The 12,291-nt window shown below is 37.9% G+C and overlaps 1 long non-coding RNA gene across 2 annotated transcripts; it reads right to left on the reverse strand.

Moving 5' to 3' along the window:
• Nucleotides 1-5,901: 5,901 nt before the first annotated feature.
• LOC137410377 (uncharacterized) lies at nucleotides 5,902-10,729 on the reverse strand. Of its 2 annotated transcripts, none has more exons than XR_010981173.1 (6): nucleotides 10,656-10,729; nucleotides 9,467-9,613; nucleotides 8,615-8,761; nucleotides 7,715-7,774; nucleotides 7,270-7,433; nucleotides 5,902-6,455 (listed from the first exon to the last, which is right to left on the reverse strand). It is a non-coding gene; the product is annotated as an uncharacterized lncRNA (long non-coding RNA). The 2 variants fall into 2 exon arrangements; XR_010981174.1 differs by having other exon boundaries at nucleotides 9,467-9,571; nucleotides 10,656-10,696.
• Nucleotides 10,730-12,291: the final 1,562 nt, after the last annotated feature.

The raw sequence follows: 12,291 nt of genomic DNA on the forward strand, positions 1-12,291 counted from the left end.
GCTATCGGTCCCATGGACGTCAGGCTCATCAAGGCGCCCTGGACACCCGGCGCAGAAAAACATGGTGAACTGATCAAAGGGAAAAGGTGACGTAGCCAATATATATATATATATAGAGAAGAGACTTCTGGGATAGTGGTTGACCTAGAAAAGATAACAGACGCCATTTATTAAGGCTTTTACGCAGTGAACAATCTTCTATAATTTATTTCTTACCGTTCACTCATTGGAAGACATTTTTTATGTTCATGGTTACATGTCAAAATATTCTAAGTTTCTGTTATAATTAATTGTTAGTGGTTTAAGATTACTTAAACAATATTGTTTCCGTTTTTGTTCTACGTTTTCTCGAGATAAGATTTTGTAATTAGCCCTTTTCGTTATCGAAATATGTCTTAATGTTTTTTTACACTTACTGTTCGCTACCCAGTATATGTAGAATTTCCTGGGCTTTTTGTTAGTGTTTTTATTGTTATGCTATAATGGCTCATTGTCTAGGGATAATTTTTTATTGTTCTGTATGTGAAAATTCTTAGAAACTCGGCAGTCAGCAAGACGATATGATTGGTCGGTTTGAACGATAACCGTCAATCTCTAGGCCAATCGCTTATGTAATATAAATACTGCCACTAATTTTTAGGCAGTTCAGCTTGGGTGTGACTCTTGAATTGGATGCATGATTAGTATTACTATAATAAAGTCGTTATTGTTGGAGAAATATCGTTTATAATCGGCACTAACAGCAAGCTCACACAAAATGACTACAAATAAATAGGATAATTAAATAATTATCCTTACAAGAGTTGTGTTCTCTCCTGTTGGTTTCAACAGGTTACGGCGTTGGTTTCAGCGCACTCTGTTGGTTTCAGCAGAACGGAAGCGAGTTGGGTTCAGCTCCCTCCTGTTGGTTTCAGCAGGTTGTACAGTCAGCAGCGTTAGGTTCAGCGCACTCTGTTGGGTTCAGCAGAGCATAAATGAGTTGGTTTCAGCTCCCTCCTGTTGGATTCAGCAGGTTGTAGCGTTGGTTAAAGCGCAGAGATCTAGAGCTAGGGGTTGTCCCCACCCTACTCTTGCGAGTTTTCTTCACTGGTGGCAGCGGTGGGATAATAGTGAAGCAATTCTCTCAAACCCTTTTAAATTCAAACATGGTGCGCAAGAGTAGAAGTAAGGACGGCCCATATGATTTATGCACTAATATGATGGAAAGAGGGCACATACCTGCAAAAGTAGCCATGCTGCCTATTCCTGCTCCTTCATTTGATGGCACAAGTGATGTGGAAGAGTTTTTGCATTGTTTTGAAGCAGTGGCAAAACATAATCAGTGGAGTGAAGAAGAATGTAGGCTACGGTTAACATTGGCATTGAAAGGCCCAGCTACCAGAGGTGTTGGTGGCAATACCTATGAAGAAGTTTGCCATAAACTTAAGGCACAATATGGGCTCAGGACAGACACAGCTAGCGCCATATTAAAATCTATGAAATTAAAGCCAAAGGACAACATATATCATTATGCTGAAAAGGTACAGAAGTTAGTTCAAAAGGCTTTCCTCGAGCTAGATAGCTATCAGCATGACCAGCAAGCCAAGCGTGAGTTGATTGCAGCAATTCGGCCTAATTCACAGCTGGCCTGGACACTACGCTTATCTCCTCCCAGCACCATGACTGATGCTGTAGAAACTAATCAGAAGTATCAGGATATGGTAGAATATGATACAAATGTCCACCGAGTAGAGCTAGAAGATGTCCAACAATTAAAATAAGAACTGACAGAGCAAATGCAAATGAGTCAAACAGCTTTGCTCAAACATTTTGCAGAAATGCAGAGTAAGTTTATGCAGCAGATGTTGGACACGCAAAAGCAAATGGCGGCATCACAGCAAGCAATGATGACACAGCTAACATCGACGACAATGAGAAGCCAACAGCCTCAGAGAGAAGTTCGATGCTACAACTGCAATGGCAGAGGCCACGTTGCTCGTTACTGTCATAAGCCAAAGCCATCGGGAAACGACCAAGTTCAGGCAAACTAATGCTCGTACTGCCTGAACTTTGTGATGTGGGCAAACTTAGGATACAGGCATGTTGGCTCACCAGTGCATACTACATTCCTGTACGGATTCACCAACAAAGATTTGTCATGTTACTTGACAGTGGTTGTACAAAGTCCGTACTTCCGAAGAAATTGCTAGAGACATTGCTTAGCTCATGTTACTCGAAGTTGTTACCTGTGCGAGGTAGCGGGATATTGGCAAATGGGCAGCAGATTTTGCTTGAAGGCATGACGAATTTAAAATTTCGACTGGGACCGATACAACTGCAACATCAGTTTGTAGTATCTGATGTGGACAATCACATTCTGCTAGGGTTAGACTTCTTGGAGGATCAAGAATGTCAGATGGATTTCCGTCATTCGCAGCTACGTTGTAAGGGCACTGAAGTTGCCTGCTGCGCCGAGGACGGAGAACCCCTTTCGGTGAATGTGCAGGTCAAAAGGAACATAGTTGTTTCGCCAAATACTGAATGCTTATTGTTGGCGAGGCTTAGTCGAAAGTGGACGCCAGGGCCAGCTTGCATTAAAACTTTACACAAGGTTTTGGGCTTGAAGGTTGTCACATCGCTGTGTGAACCTACAGAGCAAGAGGTCAATATTCGTGTGATGAACACAAGCAATAAACTTATTCATCTACCTTCTGGAAGAAAGGTAGCCGTCTGTATGCCTGTGGAAAGACAAGAACAGTTTCAGAAGGACTGCAATAGAACTAAATGCTCCAAACACTTCAATGAACATTTACCCAGTTGGACGCAATCTCTGCCAGAAATGGAACCAAAGCAAGTCAACACACCGCTGATAAAGCATCAGAAAATGTTCAGCTCCAGCAAAGGTGATGTTGGTGGCCACCAAGTAGTAAAACATTAAGTCTCGGTTATGAAAGATAGACCGCTTATTAATCAGCTAGCATATCGGCTGGGGCCGATACAGAAAGCTGAGGTTGAAAAGCCAGTAGAGGAGTTAAAGCCGCACAATTTGTATAAAGGAGGTACAAGGCTCTATCTACAAAAGTGGAGAATCCAAGATGATATGAAAGATGAACCCACCACCTTTTCTGTCGGAACCAAAGCTTCATTGAAATCATTCTTCACGGAGAAAGGATGCAGTACTAAACTTAAACCAAGAGATGCTAATCTCTGCACCATCAGCAAGTATCTGACAAACCAGAAATTTAAAATGGAGTGCAAGGGGGGAAACCCTATTCAATATGAAAGTGATATTAGACTAAGCACCACCAGAATATGCAGAAAAAAACTGCCTAAGCCAACGGATCGCCCTCCTGATTCAGAGGTGATGGAGCAACCCGTCCCTCTGCTCCAGGATCACACAGAGATATCCAAGCTGGGGGATCACACTATTCCGCCAACCCAGCCTACTAATTTATGTCAGCACCTACCGGACTACCGCTTAGATGTCTGCCATAGAAGTAATGCCATTCTGGGACAGAATGAAGTTTTAGGGGAGGATAGTGTTGTAAACGTAAAAATAAAGCGAGATATTCTAAAGAACAAACTCTATGAAAGGAGTGGTGGCCATGAAAAAGACCGTGGAGGAATAACTCCGAAAAGTTGTCTTATTTGGATGCTATCGGTCCCATGTACGTCAGGCTCATCAAGGCGCTCTGGACACCCGGCGCAGAAAAACATGGTGAACTGATCAAAGGGAAAAGGTGACGTAGCCAATATATATATAGAGAAGAGACTTCTGGGATAGTGAATGACCTAGAAAAGATAACAGACGCCATTTATTAAGGCTTTTACGCAGTGAACAATCTTCTATAATTTATTTCTTACCGTTCACTCATTGGAAGACATTTTTTATGTTCATGGTTACATGTCAAAATATTCTAAGTTTCTGTTATAATTAATTGTTAGTGGTTTAAGATTACTTAAACAATATTGTTTCCGTTTTTGTTCTACGTTTTCTCGAGATAAGATTTTGTAATTAGCCCTTTTCGTTATCGAAATATGTCTTAATGTTTTTTTACACTTACTGTTCGCTACCCAGTATATGTAGAATTTCCTGGGCTTTTTGTTAGTGTTTAGATTGTTATGCTATAATGGCTCATTGTCTAGGGATAATTTTTTATTGTTCTGTATGTGAAAATTCTTAGAAACTCGGCAGTCAGCAAGACGATATGATTGGTCGGTTTGAACGATAACCGTCAATCTCTAGGCCAATCGCTTATGTAATATAAATACTGCCACTAATTTTTAGGCAGTTCAGCTTGGGTGTGACTTTTGAATTGGATGCATGATTAGTATTACTATAATAAAGTCGTTATTGTTAGAGAAATATCGTTTATAATCGGCACTAACAGCAAGCTCACAAAAAATGACTACAAATAAATAGGATAATTAAATAATTATCCTTACAAGAGTTGTGTTCTCTCCTGTTGGTTTCAACAGGTTACGGCGTTGGTTTCAGCGCACTCTGTTGGTTTCAGCAGAACGGAAGCGAGTTGGGTTCAGCTCCCTCCTGTTGGTTTCAGCAGGTTGTACAGTCAGCAGCGTTAGGTTCAGCGCACTCTGTTGGGTTCAGCAGAGCATAAATGAGTTGGTTTCAGCTCCCTCCTGTTGGATTCAGCAGGTTGTAGCGTTGGTTAAAGCGCAGAGATCTAGAGCTAGGGGTTGTCCCCACCCTACTCTTGCGAGTTTTCTTCAATACGCGACTGTTGGCATGTAATGCTTATCTATCAACATCTGCTGTTAGCCCTGTCACTATCTCGGTCTATGCATTTATCATGCCTTCCAATGGTCAAGTATAATTGCAGTGGCTCAAAACCTGGTCAGTTTCTGGGTCGTTTTGTAGAGGTGGAGCTTAATCCGGAAATGCAAATGTTTTGTCGGCACTAAGCGACGAGGTTTTAAGCAAGTGCCAATGTTTAGTCGGTTATAAATTGAGTCTGTAATCTTATTATTTTTTTGTAACAAAATAAAGCATAAACATCGTTTTAGACAAATCTTTAATTAAAAATATGAGATCTTTCATCAAACTAGCATAACGTATTCACATAGTTGTTTATCGTAGTTTTGTCGTGTTAAGACGAAATAGTAACATGCTCACGAAACGGAAAAAAATCTTCTCAAAAATACATCATTAATTATTCTGTATTCGTTTATACAGTGTGTATGAAAAATGTCTTACATACGTTGTAATATGATTGCACTTACATGTATGTAACGTGGTATTATATAAGTTATTGAATATTTGTGATTATGTTCTAACCAAATAAAATGCACATTGAAACAATTGTCTACTTTGCTACCATTCTGAGAGCTAAAGAAGATTCTATTTCATTTTAGTGTAACTATTTATGTTAGCGTATCGTAAGACAAAGATTGTGAAAAGGCAACAGAAGACATTAGTCTATCTTATCTTTACTACAAACACCGACTTCTCCAACCACTAACTTTGTTTAGATTTTGAACATGACCGCACTCTGTAGGTATTCATTTGTCAATTTGCTTATATATTTATTATTTATGTACAGCATTGTGTGACCAAAAAAATTTTCTTGATTTGTTGAGCAAAAAATATTTTCTTTTTGTTGGCATGATGATGTATTTTCTTGCTCCAATATAAATAATGCATGTGGCAATTGTTGTGCATCATTGTTAGCAGCTTTCCCGTTACCTCCACAAGCACAATGTAGCCAATTCTGGAAAATCAGAGGGCAGCACACACAAAACCTTCAGCATGATGTATGTCTATTGGCATTGCTGATGTTGTACAACATACATTGTTTGAAAAGTCGATGCGCAATGACAAAATGTCTGGTGATGGACCACTGGAACAATGATGGGAAGTAGGTTGTTTTAGTTATCGGACGAATCTATCATGATAAATCGTAAAGTTTAATAATTTTACTTTATTTGATATAAAAAGAAAATGTTGCACATAACTTAATTACTACCACATCAGCACCAAAGCCATAAAAGGCCTTTAACAAGCACAAATGAGAACAGAATAACAGAGTAGAAAAGGGCTACATATACTACATGTAGATATGTGAAAATAAGTGAATATAAGTATGGTTTATGTAAAAAAAAATCAGTGTTGAAAATCCTGAATGTTTTATGTATGTAGGTATGTTTTAATTTGATCAATATATTCACTCAAAATTGAGCACAGTACAAGCTGAAACAGTTCGAGATTTTGCATATAAAAGTATTCCTATCTAGAACAAGTTTGTTCTCTATAGCTGCAGATGAATTGGCAATGAGGTAGAGGGCACGCCAGATGCCATCTGGCGTGACTTCCCTTCATTGCCAGTTCACCAACAGCTATGGGGAACAACCTTGCTCTATGCCTATCTAGATATTGCTTGTATTAGAAAGCCTCAGGAAGCATTTTTGCTCTGCCATTTCTTACTCCCTGCAAACTCCTCTTGGAGATCCTTGATCTAAAACAAAAACAATCATAGCATGTGTATTTACATCTCCTTGAACTTGTAATGTACTGTGAATGCAGTATTCAAGTGGCATTATTTGCGACAATTTTTGACTTTGACAAGAATACTATTTGTTAATTTAATGAAGTAGATTGGAAAGTTACATTGGACATTGTGATTAGCTGGAAGGTAATTTGGCGATCTCAAAGAACCGGACAAATCTGCTTTTGCTAGTTCCTGACTTTATTACTGTTTTTACAGTAGTTTTATTTCACAATTATTTCCTGACTTCATATATCTTCTCCAATCCTACATTGCTCAACTGACTTAGCCCATAGAGTTGACTTGTACAAGACAACAGCGAAATTAGTCCAAGTACTCAGTCTATGAATCGGATGGTGTTGTGGCACCTTGTTATCAATCTCTCAAAGAGTTGATAACAACTCCAGAGATGCTCCCAAATCCTGATTAGAGATTTGCACATTACATCAAATCACCAATCATGAGATTGGCATTAAAGCACCATGAAAATGGATTACCCAGTTTGTAAATTAAATCAAATTAAAACCATCAATTACATAGTGGATGATGGTTTTAATTTCATTTTATTTGAAAGCTGAGCAGTCACCCTTCTAAGTGATTTGATTTGGAGCAAAACGCATGCCAGCGATTTGATATGCTTTACAAATCTGGAATCAAAGACTTGGGAGCATCGCTGCACAACTTTCTCCAATTCAGACACTGAGCACTTACACTAAAGTGACACAAAAGCATCATGCAACAGGGTTCTAATTTTAAAACTGAGTTACTAAATATTACCACTCACCGGACTGTTAGGTATGAAAGTAACATCAGGTGTCTGAGTTACATCTATAATGCTGTCGTTTGTGGCGTTTCGTAGATGCTCCCCACATCTATGGAAGCTCACATAGCCTCTGCTCTTACTCCTACCCATCCTGAGCAAGCACTGCGTTTCCTCCTTATCTTGAGCTATAAATCAGAATGCTCGAGGCATTGAACGTTTGGCTGGGTGTGAACAGGCAACTTAACAAATATCGCAGTTGGCAGCAAATAATTTGTTTCTGAAACCTAATCCTGCCTACACAAGGGGTTCTTCTGCATTATCCTACTATAACTTCACGTTTTTCTAGCTACTAATCTAGGGCTATAAATGGCTTGAAGATTCGCCTACCAATGAAATTCCACATTTAACCATAATTAATATTGCACGATTTGCCTAAAATTTTATTGCTGGTTATGTGAGTGAGTACCTCCGTGTTACTATCAGATGTATTGTCTTGAGGATGCGGTCTCTTTGTTGGATTCTGTGACTAAAAATATAAACAATACGTAAATTATGTATATCGACACCATGTGACAACATATATGAATTTATGCACATGTATAGCATATTTATATTTGTGGGCACAATCTAACTAAATTTAAATTGGCAAAAGAGTCCAAACAAAGGCCTTGTTGCCAGAGCTACAAAATAAGCTTTCATTCTATCTTGCTTTTAATGATTGTTTTTGCAAATTTTAGGTGTGAAATATTCAATGTAAAATAAAATATTACGTCCAAGTTTAACCAAAGGTGTGAACTGCGATATAATACTATCTGGCGCATGTGTGAGGCCTCACGATGAGAAATTCTCAAGAAAAATGAGACAGATTGCCGTAAACTTCACTGGCTATTGGGTCAAGGATATGGTATCTGAGCATTCCAATCAAGTCTGTGTTTCTTTGCAATTCTACCAAATTTCTATGAGAGTGTAGATGAATAAAAGAAGAGAAAATGTTTTTGAACTTTGATGTACTGTGAGACCGAAAGCAAAGTATCGAATACAGCTTAGACATGTCGCAACCCTCACAGTAGTGTAGACTTAGATTTACTGCATTCTCTGATTTTGGCTTACAAGAATATAAATGTGCACGCATGCTTTTGTTACAAGATAGCTATTTCAGAAATAAAACAATTTAAAATCCATAAAAGTAATAAATATTATTCATCATCTCTATGTAAAATCCATACTATACTATCTGTGCATTTGCAAAGACATGGAAGGATAGCCCTGTCTAAATATATTGGACATACAATGACCGAGTTTTGCTGTCCAAAAATATCCCTTATAATAGGCTGAGTAAAATATTCTTGGTGTACCGGTAACTTACCCTCCGCTGTTCTTTGTACTTTTCCTTCTGGGTTTGCTGTCTTTCAGGGCCGTACATGCAGCCATACTCTTTTTCTTCGCCATACATACATCAATAGCTTTGACTGTCATGGATGACGTTCTTACCTCTCCAAATATCTTCACCTTGCTAAATTAGAGCAGATAAAATTTTAAAATTAAGAAACATGGTACAGATTTTTTAGATTCATTAGCTGAAGACGTCGTAGGTTTTTAGCCTTACTTGATTGCTAACACTCAATTGGGAACTAACTGCTGCATGTATATGATGCTTGATACATTTATTGCTTGCTTGATTGTAGTTATTAATATATACAATGATTTTTAATGTCATCTCAATTGCATGCCAATGCTTGTACACTGAAGTCCATGTATATCTTCTAATCAAGGCTGCACTATAAGCTTGATCGTAATCCACTGCATGTCTGTATATACCCGAATATCCACTTCGTCAAATTAAGCTTAAAAGTTGAGTGTCTATAGAGAGTAATCCTTTATTGCTGAGACTTAGATGGTGTGTATCCAGTGTGAGTTGCTAGTGAACTGATGAAAATTGTGTCAACTCTGCTTCAAGTAGGGCCTGTGACGTCATAGATCACATGGTACAAAAATAAACCAAAAAGGGCTCCATCAAACTGCAGCATAAAAACATATAAGCTACTATTGACATGTACTTCTATTGCACAACAACCAAGCATAGGCCTACATTTTACAATCAAGGTTACACTTCAACATCAATATTACACTAAAATATCCGAGGTATAAAATGTTCATTTTTAACGCAAGATCACAAATTAGGCAGTGAAGAAAAAGTGCTTTAAGGATATGAGATTACCTTCAAAAAGTCTTTCATGCTTGTTGAATATGCCGTCCTCATGGTTTGTGTAAAACTTGTTGCCATATTCGATTTCATGGGCTTTGATAGCTTGCTCAGACTCGTCTAACAATGAGGCAAGAAGGAGCGGCATAATGCTTAAATGCACTGCAATTAAAAATATATATTTGGTAGGCCCTCAGGCTCCTCGTAGAAGTTGACTGTCGTCAGCGATCATGTCATTCAGCTATCGAGGCTTCGATAACCTACCGACATGATTGCCGACTACAGGCACGGGAGGCCTGTAGGTAGGTCTATATAGAAGATGAAATGATGAATACAAAAAGTCAGTTATGAATACATGATGACCCACTGAGGTCTTGAAGCAATATGAATATGCAGTGCATTTCAATTAATTTTTTAAGACAAATTGCAAGCAGAAAGCGACTCTGACTACTGAGGACTACTGATCACAGGCAGGCTGTCTAGTCCAAAAATATAACTGCCCTGCATTGCAGAAGACTACAAAAACTTGCTTTACCTTGCCTCCTCTCCTACACTTTTTGTGAACCAAACAGATGAGATACAGCCTAGGCCTGGCGGTGCTACTGACAGCGCACCATTGTAGTAACAAGTTCAAATAAAATTTGAGATACACAATTAAATGGTTGTTCCTTAGGTAGCTACATACTGTCGTTGCTTCAAAATGTCCTACAGTTGAGACTTGGTAGTAATATAAAGTTAGTTGTTAAAAAAGTGTGTGCTTGCAGCAAATACAGTAAAGATAAAAAACTGATGTCTTCTGTTGCCTTCATTTTTACAATCAATGCCTAACGAGATGCTAATACTAATATTTACAGTGAATTAAAATAGAATCATTTTAGGCTCTCAGAATGGTAACAAAGTGGACAACCGTTTTAATATGCATTTTCTTTGTTCAGAACATAATCGTAACTTTTCAATATTTTATGTAATACCGCTTTACAAAAGTGTATTCATATTAAAAAAATATATAACTATTTTTCAAATATAAACGAATACAGAATAACTAATGGTGTATTTTTGAGAAGATTTTTTCCGTTTTGTGAGCGTGTTACCATTTATTCTTAACAAGAAAAAACTACGATAAACAGCTATGTAAATACTCTATGTTATTTTGCTAAAAGAACTCATATTTGTAATTAAAAATTTGCTTGGAAAAGATGCTTACGTGATATTTTGTTAAACGAATAGATAACTACTCGATTTATCAACAACTAAACGTTTGCAGTGGTTCGACTAACTTTAAAGCTTTTGTATTTCCGGATTAAGCTCCGCCCCTACAAAACGACCCAGAAACTGACCAGGTTTTGAGCCACTGCAATTATACCTGACCCCTTCCAATAAATAATTGTTTTGATAGACTTTAACGCATAGCGTAATATCCTTACACTCATGCAAACAATCGTCCATACATGTAGTTATTTTCACCGTAAACATAAGTAATCGTGGCAGCTTATAGGCTATTAGCCAATAACGTACGAATATCAATGATATATCGATATACGCACCGGCACCTTACGCCTAGAATAGCTTAATGCTAGGGTCATGACCAATGGATTGGTCGCTGAAGCGCGCATTTCGTTTGCAATTGTTGTTTACAACCGAAAAGTACCACCATAGTACAGGAAAAAGCAGGTAATCTGCGACTATGTCTTTATTTCCATCACATTGACTGTAGAGTAACCATGTTTCTACAAAGCTCAAATAAAAAACACTTAGCCTACATAACTGATTTATGCAACTCTTGCTTAAAAACCCATGGGTGGATATGGAGAATTTACGTTATGTATAACTAAAAACTAACACAAATCCACACACGACATCAGTGTTGAATGTGCTTTGTCATTTTAATCTATTTTGACTATATTATTCAGTTTACACACTTTTGCTTAGCTTGTGGGAACTGAATTGATCATTACTGGTTCAAGTACTAGAGAAGGTTGTTGTATGGAAATACTGTGAAAACAAGATACCGATAGGGAATGTAGCCAGACCACAGGATAAGCATATAATACGTACAAGCAGCAAGACGCCAAAGGACATTAAAAGATTCGATAATTAGAAAATGTCAATTGAAAATTATGAACTTCAGAATTGGAAGAAATCAATCATAGAAATTGCGTCAACACCAGATGGAGAACATGCCAAAGAGAGTCTTTTTTTGACAGTTAAGGCTCCTAGCTGTAAGAGACTGAAGTACAGGGCAGAAAAACATATAAACTTAATATAATTGAAGCTAAAATAAATTGACAGATGTTATTTGTTGCTGATCTGGTGTATGCTGACTGCTACAATGTTTCAACAGTCCTAATTCTGGCTGCCTCCTGTTATATTGTTGATATCCCTCTCCTTGTGCTTGACACTCTGTAGAGTTGCTGACTTCGTTGAATACCTGTTAGTATTTGTTGTAGCCAGTTACTCTCTTTTATATTAAGTGGTGTTGATAAATAATATCCATTATTTAGTTGTAATTTTATGTTTTCATTCCTAAGCTCTTCATTACAATGGCCAGAGAATTCCCAATTCAATTGATGTCCCATACATTCACATCGCATCAGCTGTGATGGTTGGACAAATCCCATACTTGATATTTCCGGCAGCATAGCAATTGCTCTAGGTTTTCATATTTGCTGATTGGTCATATATCGTTTTAAACCCTGACACATATTAGCCGTCAGGTGAAGCCAGACCCTAGCTTAAAAATTCATGCCGAATCCGTCCTAATAATCTGCCATTTATTGGTTGCTTTGTGCGTAGCCCTCGGTCTTTATCAGTTTTTCCCAGCAGTGATCCTCATCTCAGTT

The sequence above is a fragment of the Watersipora subatra genome, unplaced genomic scaffold (assembly GCF_963576615.1).
Source record: "Watersipora subatra unplaced genomic scaffold, tzWatSuba1.1 SCAFFOLD_94, whole genome shotgun sequence".
Taxonomy (NCBI): Eukaryota; Metazoa; Bryozoa; class Gymnolaemata; order Cheilostomatida; family Watersiporidae; genus Watersipora; species Watersipora subatra.